Here is a 15,792-nt window from a genome sequence, read left to right as displayed (position 1 = left end):
TAAATGAACTACATACAACTGCCAAAACAAGTTCACGTAAAACGGCAGTGAAAATGGTTCCTTTCAAATTACGTCACTCAACCAAAGTAGACAGTGCATTAAATAACTTGACTTCATGAAACATTAATTTTTTTTTTTTTTAGCGGGCCTGTCTTTAGCAAACACATGCTGAAATAAATTGACAATATAAAAGATCGGGAAATGTAAGTCCGCAGTAGTCTATAAAAATACTCAACTGTCACACAAAACTGCATGGCAACTGTACTTTAAAATTAAGTCCACTCGCTTTTCAAGGGTGTGTCAAAATTATTCGCTGTGTATATGTTACGGTAAAGGAAATTATCTTTCCTCTTTCTAACTTGTGCTGCGTGGTCGGTGCCAGCCATGTACAGCACTGTACATGGGCGTGAAGCCACCGTCGTCTGCGGAGCGCCGGCTCCCGTGTCCGCCTCGCACCAGCAGCAGCTGCTCTCTCTCTCTCTCTCTCTCTCTCTCTCTCTCTCTCTCTCTCTCTCCCCTTGTCCGCGCCGGGCCGCAACCCAGCGGCGCTGCGTCTCGTGACGTCACTCGCCTCGACACTCGCGCTTCCAGCGGAAGTTGCATGCAACAAGTACTCAATAACGTAACTAAATAAAATACTAAACTAAAACCTATAATTAATACGTTCACTAAAATAAGATATCTACCCATAAGTGTAAATGAAAATAAACAAAAGAAGTGTCATAACAAAACATTGATGAAATGATTGATCCAGAAGAAAAGAAAATATCATATTCGGCCTGAGACAGCCGTAATAGGTTTTTGCAACCAAACCATTTAGGCATTAAAAATGTTATATTGTTTGAGGAAGAATTTTTTTTTTAATTTTTCTATCTTTTGTATAATAAAATCTACCTCTGCATATATTTATGAATAAAATCGAATCATTTTTATTGAATTATCACTATTTTGTATGGATACAAAGGAGTGAAATGAAATGTAAAATTTAATTAATAAATTTACTGTTATTTGCATTCATTAATTCAAACATATTTATTACTTTTGAAATGATGTGCGTCATATTTATTTTTACAAGAACAAAAAAAAACTTCACAGCCGCCGAAAATCGAACCGACAACCTTCGGATTACCAACTCGCCACGCTAACCGCAAGACCATGAGGCCAATCATAAAATTTAAAGTTTCAGATGTTATATAACACGGTAGGGGAATAATATTATTTTGTTTTTATAACACGATTTCATAACAAATACGCATTCCAAATACACCAAACTTATTTATAATGTGTTACAATATTTTTTTAAAACATTGTGCAAAAGATCCCGGGTGAAATTTGAATTATTATGTGTAACTGTTAAACACCATTGTTGGTTCAAAACGTATTTAAATATTCAACATTACTTTTAAATAACCGTACCGATTGTGCTGAAAATCGGTGGACGATCGTTAAATTACGTAATATTAATAATTCAAACGACGAAAATATGTTTGAAAAGTCAAATCGATGGTTCTTCCAATCGAGTGGAAGAGAGATGCCACGCATGCGTACAATGAGCATGAAGAGAGATGCCACGCATGCGTACAATAAGCAAACAGGGCACATCCGTAGTGGGACATCCGTAGTGGGACACTTTTTCGTGCGTGCAGCCGGCGTTCATCGATTTATTAGACGTTGTCACGTCAAAAAACTTAATTAAAAAATTAAAAGGCAATACCTAAACAAAATGGCCAGATGGCCACAATATTGATGTCAAACGCTATTTCGAAATGCATTAGAATTTGTTGTACAATCAGCACACCTGTAATTATCACCGTTTTATACGGCGAAGTAGTAAAATATTTGAAAATTAAACAAAAAGGTTTAAGGGCAGGTTTCACTATTTTTTTTTTTTGTTGCGTATGAACTGTGCAATTGAATTTGGCCATTAAAACTCAGACAAACTGTACCTACAATACAGTTTCTATCCGAGTTTATTTTTCGAATAGTTTGTTGTCTCATAAATTGTATATTCAGCTAGTAATATTTCCAATACAATTAAATTATTAAAATATATAGAATAATATAAACTAATGTCACACTTATGCCTTTTAGTTCCTCACTTCGCCCATTTTTATGCGAGTTTCTTTTCAGCAGGTGTAGAAAACTTGGTCTTATCTTCTTAGATCCCTTAGGGTGCACTTTCGAAAACACTATTTTCATCCCTTTGCCACTGTCTTGTCTCATTAAAAAAGATTTACTCTCTATTCTTTTCAGTAACTTTCACTGTCGCTCTTACTTATTGCGCTTCGCTCTATATACTCCAAGGAAAATAAGCTCCGCCAAATCTTTTTTTTGTTAACTATCCGAAGTTTCGGTTTCGTTTGGAAGTTATTTCAGGAAGCAAAACAACGACGATGCACAGCTATAAATGTCTACTGATACAGTTTATTTGAAAACTATGTAATTTATTCAGCGTGTTCTTCGTTCAAGCTTAAATGTGATTTTTTTTTCTTTCAATACCAGCAAAATTCACGTTCATGAATTGCTTAGAGAGTAAAATTATTTACACCCTCCAACATTAATACAAACAAAAACCTCATTGCTCACAAATTAAAGGTAATTAAAATAGTACAATTTTCATTATTCGTACTTCAGAATGAGGAATAGCGTATACAAAGCATACTTGCGTTATCTTTATTTTCCAGTTTCTTTCGGTCGATGCGCCGAATCATATCGCTGTAGCTACCCATGGGAGTGTTTATTTTGCGTGCGGAGGAAATTTTCATTGAGAAAACTAAACTAGTAAAACCGTTATTTTTTTTTACCGTAAAGTTACTGAATTGGTTTCATAAACATTCGTAGAATTAAAAAAATAATGAACCGCGAGTTTACTAAACTTTACACGAATTTTTATTTTGTGTTTAAGGTAATGGAAGTTCGAACATAAAGAGTTGTTTTAGTCACCAATCAAGTTGTTTGTAAGCAAAAAAAATCAAGGCAAATATTTTTAAGTGGTTTGAATTTTAATGCGAACAAAATAAACATAGTTGCTTATACCGTTATTCTAACCTTTTACCGTACGAATATCACGTACTGTAAAATTTCGTCTGTATACAACTGTAAATCCGAATAGGAGCAGTATCCTGTTGTATTGAAGGGTTTAAAGCTTGCGTTCGTCTGTTTCTGGCAGTTCGTGCATCTTTTTCAATGCCTCAAGTTGCACGTGTCAGCGGCATGATTGTCGCGACGCCAATAGGAGCAAGCATTGTCAGCCTTCTCCGGCGCATTGACGCTCTGTGTACCTTCGGCAATGTTCGTCCTCGACTCCCGAAGCTGCAAGAAAAGACAGAAAGTTCCATATTTGAGAAAGTACTGAGTTTACATCCGTTTTTGAACATTATGGACCAGGTTGCCGACAACTTCACGGTACGTTTCCGCGAAATTTTTCTTACGTTTACGGGAATCTTTGTCAGCGTAAGCCTGGATTTTCTAAGCGTTCGATCCACAGATAAAGTGAACTAGCTATGCATTTACAAAATACATGCAAATATTTTGCAAATATGAATATCAGAAAAAATCATATGTACTTTTAATATGTAAAAATAAAATCAATTCAGAAAAAAATATTAATTTCTTAGCATTTACACACACACACACACACACACACACACACACACACACACACATATATATATATATATATATATATAAGATTTTTCTTGCCATTTTTTTTAGAAAATAACTATAGTTTTTTTGTACTAAGGTAATCTTGCAATCATATCTTTTATCAGCCTTTACTTTAACTTTAGGTAATAGGTAATATATATTTAGACTTAGTATTATAAATAATTAACTATTCATTAAAAAAACAAAAAAAAAGTTTAATTTAAACAAACAAAAACACATTATTCTCTTAAACGTTTATCATTCTTTACTTACACATTATTTTGAATTTTAGTGTTTTAAATAATCAGTTTATTTCTAAATATTTGCATTCGCGAATGACTAGAAATTGACATTAGTTACGTCACTAGTAGATATAATTGTGGTTACGTCGTTGGGCTTCGATTGTTTTTAATCGGCTCTTGTTTCCCACGGCTAAAGCCACACGGACGACACGAGCCTCAGTCTTGTGAACCAGATGTGGGCAGCATACTGTGCCTTGTTCCCAGGATCTGTTAGAGCTCCCTCCTTCTCTCTTCCCCCAATCCCCCTCCCTGGCCGGGGAAACCCCCTCCCCCCTCGCCGGCGGAACATCTAGAAGCCCGCCACGCGTGTCTTTTATTGCCTCGCCGAAATTCCGCTATTTGCATTAGAAGTCCGCAGGTGTCGTGTTTAAGCGGCGTTGCTGCTCCGGTCGCAGGGCTATGGAGGTGAAACGTGGCCATGATTGCCCGACTGAAACTTAAAACATTTTCCTTATAAGTTTCAAGGAAGACGAGGTCGCCGCCGATATTCAAGAGAGACACCATTAAAACCTGTTTTAGTTAACCATGCCGGCAATAGTCTTAAAATTTTTATATACTTTAAACTTATTTTTATATACTTTGAACTCATATTTTTTTTAACACGAAATTATTTTTTTATTCAACCCAAACTTTTATCTACACACTACGATAAAAATAAAATAGCCTATAGGATCATATTAAACAGATATGGAATTCCAGAATTATAAAACAACCAAATAAAATCTCGAAAAATTATGAACGTTAAATAATACGCTGACCACGGTACTTCCGGTAGGTAAAGAATGTTTAGTACAGCTGGTACACGCTTGTCTTACGTGCTAAGGCATCTTAAACTATTCAGGCCCCGTCCATGAAAGTCTTGCCAACTATGTAGACGTCTCTGGCACTTCGTTGATCATGGGCTAAGTAAAATCACTTTATTTTTCTTTCCCAAGCATTGAAATGAATTTGGTCGTATTTATCTTAGTATTTTACTTAGCTTGAAAACTCCTCGCAACTTATAGGATTTTATAAGGCAGTGTAAAAAAATTAAATAAATTATTCTTAAAGATATTAAAACGATATCACGAAGTATTCTGTATCAGAGCCTTTGAAAATAAAATAAAAAGTTTCAATTATCTTATTTCCATTTATTGCCCTTATCGGTACTGCACAGAATGTTGAAAACGGAATTTTTTTTGCCAGATAATCATGCACAAAGTTTGCTATTAATATATATTATTTCATTTTGTAAAAGTTCAGCCATTCACAAAGTCTACAAGTTTAAAAGTATTCAACCTAAGGATAAAACAATGAGCTATAACTGGTCGTACTCCTTTACTTATTCACGTGAAATTGAACACACTATATAATTAAAGACTTCAAACTCGGCGATGGAAATTCGTGTAATCCACTCGAAGGCTCTGATACCCTCTTTTGTTGGCGAGGAACTGCAGAAAGTTAATGTCCCTCAGTTTAGTTGGCTCAACGGTTCCGCGTTTGACTGTTAGGAGGCCCGCCTAGTGAGGGGTGCATTTGTGTTAGTGAGACGGAATTATAAGTGCGACGCTCGCTGGTGTTTCAAGCGAGGTATCGATTCTAAGCGCAAGGCTCTGAACTGGCGCGCAGTCTTCTCGTCGTGCTTGGATCAACTATAAATGTTGAATGAACCATAACATTATGTGGCGGAAAATGAAGATAAAGGTGTAGTGCAAGTTCCTTGAGTGCGTTCAAGAATCTGTACCGCATGCTTATTTACTAATTATTCTTCTGAAAATACGAATTTTAGCCATTTTATTTCTTCTAAAAATGGGGTGTGGCTGTGTCATGGACACGGCCGTGTGTTGTACGTGAATACGTGTACGTAACAGGTAATATTTTGTATACAAAATATAAAATACGCTATTTTTTATTTTAACACCATATATATTCACAGTAACTATTTTACACTAATGTTTTATACATGCAATCGATAGCTTTTGATGAGAGCTGACGATTGAAACTCAAACGATTGTCGTAGCTTCTCCGAGTCAAAAGTTATACTAAATGGAAATCTCGAAACTCAGAAAAAATACCTCAAAATGGCGACACTTCCCCCTCCACCGCGCGCGATGCGTCACAGTTCTCACTTAGCGTAACGAATTCTTTGATCCTTTAGCTATCCAGTGGTGTCATTAAATTTTGGATGGAGATGATAAATATGTAGCTGCAACACCAAACTGTATCCCCAGATTTTGTTATCATTGTTTTTTTTTAATTGCCTTCCACTATGGAAGCAATTTTAAAGACGTATTGCACTCTCTTAATTTACTTTAAACTTAATATTGTTATTAAAATAATTTAATAACAATTTTGAAATGTCAAGACTATTAAGTGCAGCAAATATATAGGATAATGAATTTTATAGTAAAAATTCCAATCAGACATCCAACAAGCTACGTTGAAAATTTGTTTTGTACAATCTCCTGTTGATGGCGACAAAAGTATTAAAAAATAAGGGGAAATATTTTCTGGCACCATGCCTGAAAATGCCATCGTATGTTAGCGACACACGTGTGGGAGAGAAATAAAAACAAATACAGTAGGTTTTTGGGGAGGAGTGGGGGTTGGTAAAAAAAAAGGTAGGAAGTTGTTGACTATATATATATATATTTTTTTTTTTTTTTCGGTGGCCTGTTGCCAAATCGTGCCTTAAAATTGCATGTGTTGGAAAGGTGTTACGCGCGCGCGTGTGTGGGCTCGCCCAACGAGATTTCATCGCTGAAGCGTAATTAAAATTTTATTCGGATTAAATGGGCGGGCGGCGCGCGTCCCCGGGGCTAATAGGATTACGGGCCGGGAGGGGGAGGCGTGCTTAAGGAGGGGAGGGGGGGGGGGGAACAGAGCGGCGCGGGCAGTCCGTGATCAAAAGGCGAGAGGCACCTGTGAAAGTAGAGCGGGCGATGGCGAACCGGACCGGAGGAAAAAAGGGGAAAAAGGGGGGGACGAGTTATTATTTTTTTTTTTCACTTTGAGCGCCAGGTCGCAATCCTCTCGGCCAATCCGGTGCCTCCTTGAGGGTGGGAGAAGGAGCCAGCAGGGCTTGGGTTGGTAGGGAAGGGGCAGGGGGGAACGCCGAAGATACGCGCACACCGACCATAGGGTGGGGCGGTAGTTCCGCCTCGTGGCAGCTTCCTCTCTCTCTCTCTCTCTCTCCCTGAGGGCCTCGGATGCGTCGCAGTTGGCGTTAACACGGGTTCCTTCCCCCCTCCCTCCCTACCTCCCTCGCGGTGACAATTAGGACCCTCCTTGTAGGTTCGCCGCGCGACATCGCCGTCGTGTCGTGGGAGCGACTCCTGGGGACCTTCGGGCCCCGAGCGAGGCGTCGGTGCAGGAGGCCAGCGGGGATGAACCCCCCCCATCGCAGCCCAAGTGAAACACGCGGTCAACTACTCGTATCACACATTTGTACATGGATATAAGTTCGAGCCATTGCTTTTTAAAGTGATCTCACGATCTCAATTGGACGGCTTTTATATAAAAAGGAACCAAGCGACATTTTTCCCCCCCCCCCCCTATTTTCTAAGTTACCTACACCAACTGCATAAGAAATCTTTAAAGTTGGTTTATATAAATTTCAGATGTAGCACAGGGTACAAGAAGCTTGGTTACATTAATATAAACAACGGAATTGGTGTAAATATCTAAAAAAAATCAGCTTGGTTCATTTGATATAAAAGCCGTCCTATTAAGATACTGCGAGATAATACTAATATGCGCTTTGAGACATATTTCCTTGGTTATAGGAACAAATTATGAAATCCGCGATTTTTTTTTTAAACGGCAAGTACTAAGTGGCTGAAAAAAGTGAATATTCTCTCAGCGATATGATATAATGATGTTCTTGTTTCCAGCAAGAGTATTTGCTGATTTAATGAGCCTTTTGATGTAAAAACCCTGAATAACACACAGTACCAACAAAACAGAAAGATTTACGCTATAAAAAAAGGTAAAAAATAATTCTGAAAGGAAATTTTCATTAAACAATAGGTAGAAAAGCAACATATTATGGCCAAAACGTTATTCGTAAGAAATGGTTTCGATAAAAAAAAACATGGTTTAACATTTTAAAGTAATTAGCAAATTTCATCATAAGCAAATAGGTGGTTCATGCATAAAATAATCTTTTCAAATCAAGAACGTACCATCAGAATTAATTGCATATCAGTTTCACTCCCCTTTTATGTGACGAAAATTGTTTAATGGTTAGTCTTGTTGTTATAAACCGCTTTATAGAATATAGCATTAAGGTGTCCACCTGGTTAGGTCGCCGAACGGCGCGCGGATATTCAGGCGTTAGCACGCCATCTACATACCACAAGAGATTTATTGAAAGTGTCTGATTAAGAATAGCTTTTAAGGGCTGTTGCATGTTTATATACAAGTTTAGGTCCATGGTTTCGTATAAACGTGTATGTTTGGACAGTGGAAAAGACTAAAACGGGTGCTTTCACGGACGATTTCAAGTATGAAAAATTCTATACACAGCATTGTAAGTGTACAGGTATTTCACCACAAAATGATGGGGTCACCGCTTCAAGTCCCGCTGAGTCGCGTAACCGACGCGAAGACCGCACGCCAGGTGGGTGCCTGGCGCGTAGAGGCTGCGAGGCGTGTGATACGCGAGACAATGTCGCCCTTAGCCCCCCCTTCCCCCCCCCCCCCCCCCCGCGATGCCAGAGCTCGTTGAGTCCAACCACGCGGCGGCGGCGACATGAAGTAAGCGACCACGGCGTGTCTGCGAGTTTCCCGCGTAGCGTCGCTTCGTTCTGGCGCGTTTGATTGCAAGTGCGCAAGCAAGTTTAATGATAAGGCTCTTTACAAAATCAACACAACAAATAAAACGTTTTATTTATTAACTAAGTGCTTAAAACGCCTTTTAAAGGTTTGAAAAAGAATATTAGATCCCGACCGTGCCGTTGTTGAAAACGGAAAAGTTTTTTTGTTGCTTTTCTGTAAATATCTCGCTTTTTCACAAGGATTTTTTTTTAGAAACGTACTGGCTAAAATATTTTATTGCGGTACTACAAGGTAAAAAAACAACATATTTCTGCGGCACTTACAAAATATTTGTTGTAACTTCATGTTTATCATAGTTTGGAGACTAATTTTTTGTTAGGCTACATTTCATAGGTGTGTATTCTTCAGTATACATTGTAGAGTTGGTCTAGGTTTAAAACAAAATATTTTGGCAGCTGGTTTACAAAGAATTTATTTTTTAAATTACAGAACATTTTACAGTACAGTATTTTTGTGAGTTCTTTCAAATGGGAACTCCTCAGGACTGTCTGTTGATGCTCGGACGTGAGATTTTTCCCCCCTCGTCAAAGAGATGATATGAGATATGGGTTGTGGGGCGCGCAGGTTGAACTGGCGTTGTAGTGAGGGTGAGAGGAAATGGAAATCCTGGTGGGGCGTGTCGTAACGTTTAAGTGTAATGTCGTCGTGAGGGGGGAAAGTTTCGTTCGGTGCGTCTGCTCTCTTACCTCTTACCGAAAGATCGGTTCCTTCGTAATGACGCGTGAGAAGATCAGGGGGGGGGGGATTGCGTTATCTCGTAAGCGCGTTTTAAGTTCAGAGTCGTTTCGCCGGGACCGGAAGGTGGTGTGCCATCTTCCGGCTGAGCGGAAGCTGCAACGAGAAAGTATTAAGGTCATGCATATAGCAGTCCTAGTTGGTGAGCTCACAATGTTGGTTTCTGTCCTTAACCCAAAAATACTCATCTTGAACTAAGCGTTTAAGTCGTATTGAACAATATTAACAGCCATGAGTGTGCGAATGTTAGTTTAAAATTACATTGAAAGGTCCCTGTATCCGGGTTGATGCAAGGAACTTCCAAATTGCGCATCACAAGATAACAATTATATTCAAAACATTCGCCTCTGTTCTAATAAAAATGTGTGCTGGGTTGTTTAGTTACATACGTGTGAAAAAATTGAATAAATTGAATTAATTTTAAAACAACATTCAAGGCCAGAAGTCGGAACATTTATTAATAAATACCAACGAGAACAAATTGGTTTAAACTTCAACTGAATTTTAAACTGAAATGAATATTAGACAAACATATGTGTCCGACGTGAACCAACATTAAAAAAATTACAAACATTTGGTATTGAAGGAAAAATATACACACAATCAAGAAAACGTTAAATTAAGTTACGTTAACGCCTCGGGATACGTTACAAACTACAACTTAAGTATGTAACGGTACGACGCATGTAATGCGTATTCATTACTAAGCAGACAGTGTTTTACATATAAAATTAAGTTCAAGAGAAATACACGCTAAGATAATCCAGTATGCATTTAAATGGGAATTTACTATCTCTTTCCAATGCATGGTATTCGCCTTTAGCGTTATTATTGTTTCAGTGTGTTCTGTTGCCAGATATATCCAAAGAACACGACAGTTTTAGGCACAAATTTATATTGTAATGCATTTAAAAAAAATATATTAAATATAATTTAAAGGAAAATTGGAAATAAGCATTTGTAAATAAATTAACGTGTCGTATTTCATAAAAAAATAATTTAATAATATTCAACGTGACAGAACGACGCCATCTTGGTTTCAACAGTTTATTTCATTATTTTTTATTAAATTTACTATGAAAAAAATTGGCTCTGTTTGACTATGTAAATTAATTAATGGAATGCCCTGTTAATTATAGTCACTATTCCATGGTATTAAAAAAATCAAACAAATATTATAATTAAAAATATACTAAAAAATTATAATTATCGGTATTATATAATATGTGAATTTTAATGTTATCAGTATGGGTGGTGTGAGTCTGGCAACAGTGGGTGCCATGTTCTCTTTACTGCAATCTAAGCGTGAGACGGACCATGGGAGGGAGGGTAGAGGGAGCCGAAGTACTTCCGAGCTGCCCCGCGTGGGGTCGGCACCGACGCGATACCACAGTTACAACAGCGGCGTGCTGCGAGGCAGCCTAGCGATCAGGGCGGCGCGCCGTGCGGGTTGCCTGCGCGGCCTCGTCCAGGGGATCTGACACGTTCCCCCGCCGCGGGGCATGCTCCCGCGCGCACAGGGGATCTGAGTCGCAGCTTCGCAATCAGCGCCGACGAAGAGAAAGGGGGGAATTGAGGGGGGGGGGGGCTCGCGACGGCCCACGGCAGCCGTTGACGGAGTTCGTATTGATCAGCGCGCTTTAATGCGACCCCGGGGACGACGCGCAAGTACACGAAGCGCGTCGGCGAGTTGGAGGTAGCAGTAGTTACGTCAAGTGGCTTTATATAATGGCATGCATGCATGGGAACTATCGAGTGTCAGATAACTCAATAGACTGAGAGGATCTGCTGTTGAAAATATAAATATTTTAAATTTTATGTTTTACTCGCCTCATTTCCTTTTTCTTTAAAGTTGTATTTAATATTGTGCTGATAAAGCAAGACTATATACAACAGGATGCAGCTTTTTTATATTGTATATATTATGAACGATAATGTATTGCATATGTTGTACTGTATATGTTATGTACTGTAGTACATTTCAAACTAGTTAGGTGCTATAAAATGTCATTGTATGTATATCTTATTAAAATAATATATTTTTATTAAATTTTAAGCAAAAGAACGATAAACTACCTTCAGGGATCTACTCGCTCATCAGACTTGAATTATATGTTGTGTATGCAAGCTCTGGTTAGGTGGCCCATCCCTGCAGAGTCGCTTCCTTGGTGTCACGTGGTCAAGCAGATGGGTGGACGGGATTCTGAAGGCGTCAGTGGAACGTGTATCATAAAATACGTATTACCTCATGGCCGTCTCTCTACGTGGGACCATAAACTGGTGGGTGACGTTTTCGGAATGTACACTAGGGTGGGTCAAGAATATTTAAGATTTTTTTCTTTGCAGAATGGCGAAGTGTGAAAAAGTTCCCTTCTTCCATAAGAATAAAATCTACGTCAAAATATTAGTAATCGTTTGACATCTTCTGGTCGTGCATCATACTGAATACTTAAAATTATTGACGAACTGAACATTTTTCGTTTCTTTTTCTTTATTTTGAAATTAATACGAAATATATTCTATACTTTTTTTATTTTTCAATTAGGTAAAATAAATTCAGTTTTCATTAATACATAACATTTTATGGTCTAGCATGGTATTAGAAATGAATGAAGTTCTACAGCGACCGCGAATTTTGTTGCTGTAGCAATATTATTTCATTGAAACAATTGAGGGCAACACCTTTATTTTTCACAAACTTTGATGTGTTAATAACACTCATTATTTCAATAAAATAATTATGAGACTGCGATAACATTTGTGGTGGTTGTAGAATTTCATTCAATTAAATATAATACAGACGCTCAGTATTCTATCTTAAATAATTTCTCTAATATGTACAAAAACAATGTTGTTCAGCTCCATCTTAAAAGACGTATATCAGTCTTGGGATGCTTTTAAGACCATAATTCGTAAAGTATGTTTTCAACTTATTTTGTCGTGATCAACTCCCGGTCGAAGTTTGTCCCGTTTTATTTACGCTGCTTGAAGATCAACTCAAAGATATCGGAAGAGTTCAGATGTGTCATCGATGGCAAAAGCGAATAAAAATAAACCGCATCGGTGCTAGGCAACGACCGGAAAACGTACAACATGGGGTAGCCTTCAATTCACAGGAATGAACGTCATAACCACAACCCAACAGTTTTGAAGTTTACCGAAGTAAAAGCTTAGGTCAGGCTAGGTTCGGACAGTGTAATAAAATAAATAATAGTTATTTTTTCAGAAGGGTAAATTAGGTAAGGTTATCGTAACTAAAATGAAAAGTTTGTTAGGTTAGGTTTTCGTTATGGTGATTTTTCAAGAGCGATCGGCAAACTTCAAAGAACTTCGGAACTGTTCGGGTGTGGCTTTTATCCCTTTGAACTATATTCTTTCCCTGAATATGGCGGTCAGTGCTTTTCCATGGACAATGAAAAAACAAAAAATGAGTATTTGCAATATGGTGTTACATCGTCACCTCCTCGCTTGTAACACGGCCTGATACTCTCCCCCCGGTGATGATCCATCCTCAACATCATACATTTTTATCAAGTTCTGCGACGGCAGAGAGTTACTCCGAAGACTTGATGGTCGGGGTTGCGCGCTATGCGTGTGCGTCGATTAGGAACTTCAGAGTTGTTGCCAGAGGCAAGGCAGGTGGTGAAGGAGAAGGGGGGGGGGCACGGGAGTGCAAGGGAGGCCGGGACAGCACTCCAGGCGCCGCGCGAGTAACGCTTGGGGGGATGAAGGGGGAGAAACAGTTCCGCGGCCCTGACGAGGAGGCGATGTCGTGTCGACGTCTCCGGCTTCGCAGCCAAACTGCCTCGAGAACCTCAGCATAAAGGTTTTACCTGTGGGGCCAAGTGATATTCGAATTTTTGGAGGGGCTGATGACTAGATGTGTTTTGTGTGGTATGAAATACCTTCCAGTTAAATGGAGTCAAAAATTTAAAAAAAAATATTAACATATTTTTGACGTCACGTAACAAATTTTTAACTAATCATTAACACTAAGAAAAAGTAAAATAATACATAAAACAATTAATTTAACTCACTTCAAAGGCCTGGTACGATCTGGAGGGATCGTTATCGTTCAAGTTTATTCTTTTAGTTACGAGAGTTATGGAGGGCGATCGCCTGTATCGCTCCTTCCACAGGACCACCGCTGCTCGGAGCTGACCATAAGCACAGTTGTCGACGACCGGAATGACAAGGGAATATTGCGCAGATCAGTTTTGTATCCGAGATGGCGAGTATGGCCCGGGGAAGGGGGAGAGGGGCAGGCCGCAGGTGCGACGAGACGCCACGTCCGCCGCCTGATGGATGGCGCCACCGACCGCCCCGCGTGATGGACGGCGCGAATGTTCCCCCCCCCCCCTCCCCTACACAACCCCCTCGCACACCGACCTCGTGGCCCTAGCCGGCCGTCCGTCACCAACAAACAGCTACACTCGGCACGCGAGGTCGCGGGTCGCAGGTATTACATCAGGTCACGCCGAATTGATTTGCGAACCGCTGTGGGTTGAATGATTGTGGGGTGGAGGAGAAGGAGAGGGGGGGGGGAGACGATGGAAACCAGGGGTGGTCCTCTTCGTTCTGGCGACCCCGTGCAACTCCTGTCTCGAGATCGACACAAACACACACATACACACACACCTATACACACGCCGCTGTCGACGCACCGAGATCTCGGCGCTGCCCATCGACGATTGTGCCAGTCTCGAACCCCGCATGGTATCCCACAGGCAAGACGTGACGGACGCATCAAACGAAAGCACATTACAATTTCAAGGCAAAGCCATCTCTTGACGAAGTTCTAAACTAAACTGTCATTAGCACCTTTAGTTCGCTAGAAGCCGCTTGCTTCAATGAGCGGATGAGTATCGCCAAAGGAGAAGGCCAGGTAATCGCCGGACCTTACCATATGACCGTATGGCGGTCATAGACAAATGAAAAAAAAAAAAAAAACACTGTTTGTGTGTCTAAGACCTACCGCCTATGATTTTATATTATAAAACTGAACTAACACAATTTTTTCACTCCCTTCGGGAGTATGCAAGGAATCATGTCGATCGTTTTGCTCCGTTTTTGCGTGAAAGAAGGAAAAAAACAGACGAACACAATACACACTTAGTAGGCATGTATGCGTGGAATCGCGAGTTACGGAACTAACTGCTACTCCCTTCCAGCGAGCGCACGAACGCAGCAGCGGAGCTCGGCACGGGTTCCACGCGCTAGTAACGGGTCGCGAGCAGATCTCGGCCGGAGGGACGCGCCTCCCCTCCCCTCGTCACTGCGCCCGGGGGCTGCGCGAGAGCGTCTGAATAATTCCTGGCGCCGCTACGGGGGGAAGTAAGGGGGGGGGGGTTAACCCCTGCACTGTGACTGCGACGTCGCACCGGGGCCAGGGGTCACGCGGGGTTCCGCCGACCGGAAGTGTCCCCCGACATAGGACGCGAACTACGGCATTGCAATTTCGTGGCAGAAGATGGGAAATTGTAAAAAAATTGTTATATATATATAAATTTTGTGTGGGCAATTATTTAAGCTCTGTTTGTGTATATGCGTAAATTAAGTACAAACAGGAGACCAATAAATTAAAAAAATATATATTTATCCTACTAATATTATAAACGCGATAGTTTGTAAGTATGGATGAATGTTTGTTACTCTTTCACGTAAAAACTACTGAATGGATTTGAAAAAATTTGGCCTACAGCTAGCTTATAACCTGGATTAACACATAGACCCCATATTAATATAAAATTCCATCCCTAAGGGAGTGAAAAAGTGATAATTTCATTTTATAACAGAAAAAATCATACAAATAGTGAGTGAGTGTCATTTCTCTATGTCTGACACACGATCATACACGTAGTAAGGTCTGGCAAATTAATATTTTTCTCCTTGGTGAGACCAGTCCGCTTAGTGGAGCTCGCAGCGGCTAGCAAAATAAAGGCGTTAATAACAGTTTTGTTCTTAACTTCGTCAATAGATAGAGTTGCCTTGAATTTTAAACGCACCATCGTTTGATGCGTTTGTCATGTCTTTAATTTTCATTTGTTTGTGCCGTATGCGTTCCTATACCATTCATCCGATTGCGATGAAATTTTGGTGATTTGTTATGCGCATGCCCATGAAGGTTACTGAGACGGAATAACTATTTTTCAATAGTTGGAGCATGAATCGTGTCAAAAAATGTGTTTATTTCATTTTATATAGCGGCACTTCGTCTGTTTTTGTTGTCTAAGTGCGCACGCATGAGACAATTTATTTAAATATAAAAGAGAGACAGAGATAGAGTGATATA

Source organism: Bacillus rossius, chromosome 6 (assembly GCF_032445375.1).
Source record: "Bacillus rossius redtenbacheri isolate Brsri chromosome 6, Brsri_v3, whole genome shotgun sequence".
NCBI lineage: Eukaryota > Metazoa > Arthropoda > Insecta > Phasmatodea > Bacillidae > Bacillus > Bacillus rossius.
This window is presented reverse-complemented; position numbering follows the sequence as displayed.